Source organism: Myotis lucifugus, unplaced genomic scaffold, assembly GCF_000147115.1.
Source record: "Myotis lucifugus unplaced genomic scaffold, Myoluc2.0 scaffold_13, whole genome shotgun sequence".
NCBI classification, from domain to species: domain Eukaryota; kingdom Metazoa; phylum Chordata; class Mammalia; order Chiroptera; family Vespertilionidae; genus Myotis; species Myotis lucifugus.
Window position 1 is genome coordinate 9,999,990 of NW_005871061.1, and position 2,606 is coordinate 10,002,595.

Genomic DNA, 2,606 nt, shown 5'->3' on the forward strand with positions numbered 1-2,606 from the left:
TTTTACTTGGCTTAATTTTATAAGTCTTTATGATACATTATTTAAGCCACTAAAAACTATGCAAAAATCAAGGTTTGAAAATCAAGAGACTTGTTATAATACACAAACTATTGTAAAAAACAAAAAAACATGTACTGTGTAAGAAAAGTTAAAAAACATTACTTGAAAAAATATCTGGATATCTGGATAATCTATGCCATAGTAATACCATTGTTCAAAATACCCATGGAATTGGGTTAAAATATTTACTTATTTGTATATTTTTAATCAGGTTTCCACATCATTTTCTCTTATAGACATAGTCACAAAATATTTCCATTTATGTTTGTACTTATTTAGATTGGTTTCCTTTGAAATTTCATAAATGATTGTGCATGTTTTCATAACGTACACTATGCAAAGTGTGTAAGGCTGCCAGTTGTATCAAGTTAGACAAAAATTATTCACTGTTGTAATCAGATGAAGAGAGTTCATGTAGCATGTTTACCTCCTATGTCAGACTATACCAGAATGGCATATTATAATGTTGAACCTGGTTGTACTCACTCATCCTCTGTTTTATGAAACAGCTAGAAACAGTAAATAATGGTAGGTTTAAGAGCTGTCTTGCTGCTTCTGAATGTGGAATAAGTTACTATATATGATTATGCCAATATTGCATGTCCCTATGACAAATATAGCATTTAAATTTTCTCTCCAATATTTCTGGAAATACTTTTGGTGCACTCCGCAGAATTTACAGTGATGTTTATGAATTCATACACCCTTTCTGCCTGAGGAGAGAGATAAATTGATTGATTTACATATTTATTAAGTATATCTTATCAGAATGAACACACCTGCAATATTTCATCTCATTTATGGGGTTGCTTGTGTTGCAAGTACTCATTGAGAGGAAAATATGAAACAAAAACCCTTATAAGTTGAATATATAAAATAAAAAATAAAGTAGTATATGAAAAGTAAGTAGATATAGTCTATGGACATAAAATATAAATGATATAAACATAAAACAAACATAAAAACATAAGCCTTTTAAGGAATTTCAGGGCTTTATATTTTTTTAACAGTGTTACAATAAATCCAAACTCTAAAATTGTTAAATATTATTTGTGAAATATGATTCAGACTTTCTTTGTCCTATAGAAAACAAAAGAAAAAGAAGAAAATGTGTGTGAGATCTTACAATTTCTTTATCTAAGAATAGTTATTTATATTAATAGTATGATTTCAAGATTGTTTTTTAGCTATCAGAAAGTATTTCTTTTTGGTACTTCTTTAGCGGTAGCATCTACTTTCTAGAGAGTAAAGACACATTAATATTAAAGATATGATCATATACAGTTTCATGAATATAAAAATCAATATCTGAAAGCCATTTCTTCTATAGGTAAGAGTAAATTATTTAAAATGTGAACTCTGACATACTCTGGGGATTAATTGTTATTAAAAGCATTGCCATAAAGCTAGAACTCATCTACACTAATAAAAGAGAAACATGGTAATTAGCTTACGACCGCTACCCTTTTCATTGGCTAATCAGTGAGTATATGCAAATTAACTGTCAGCCAAGATGGCGGCCGGCAGCTAGGCAGCTGGAAGCGAACATGAGGCTTGCTTGCTGCAGTGACTGCAGACTGCAATGTTCCCCGCCTAACTTGCCGGCCTCTGAGTTGCAACTCTAAGCAACTATGTACCATGTTGCAAATAAGAAGCTAAACAAAACACCAGAAACCGGCTTTCATTCAGCCGGGCTTTAGCAACATTGTATCGATGTTTTCAGCAGCGAGGCCTCAGAGCTAAAGCTGGCCCAGAAAAAAAAGAAAAAAAAAGAAAACAAGGAGTGGTTGGGAGCTTCAGTCGCTCGCTTCTGGAAAACAGCCCTCAGCCCCTCACCCAGACTGGCCAGGCACCCCAGTGGGGACACCCACCCTGATCCAGGACACCCTTCAGGGTAAACCAGCCGGCCCCAACCCATGCACCAGGCCTCTATTCTATATAGTAAAAGGGTAATATGCCTCCCAGAACCGGGATCAGCGGAGCAGCGAGGCTCCCGGGACGGGGATCAGCGTGACAGAGGGCAGCGACCAAACCCCCTGATTGCCCTGCAGCTCTGTGTGTGACAGGGGAAGGTGCCCCAACCCCCTGATCGGCCCTGCTCTGTGTGTGACAGGGTGCGGAGCCCCAACCACCCCCCCCCAAGGGCCCTGCTCTGTGTGTGACGGGGTAGAGCCATAACCTCCCCATCGGCCCTGCCCTGAATGTGACAGGGGGCGGCGCCCCAACCCGCTGATCGACCCTGCTCTGTGCGTTACAGGGGGGAGCTCCCAAAACCCCCGATTCATCTTGCTCCAGGACCGACTTAGTAGGAACCCTGTAAGGCTGAAAAAGACTAGTTCGTATAGAATCCTTACATCCTAATTACTCTGAGAGATAATTTTAATCCGCCACAAAGTACCAAAACCATGCCTACCCCCTGTCATAAGGACTTCAGTTGATATAATAGACTACGAACCACGAATATCGCGTCCTTTGCATATCAGGTTTATAGAGAATTAATCAATATTCTTTTGGAACACGGTTAAAGAAACGGTGTGTGAGGTTAT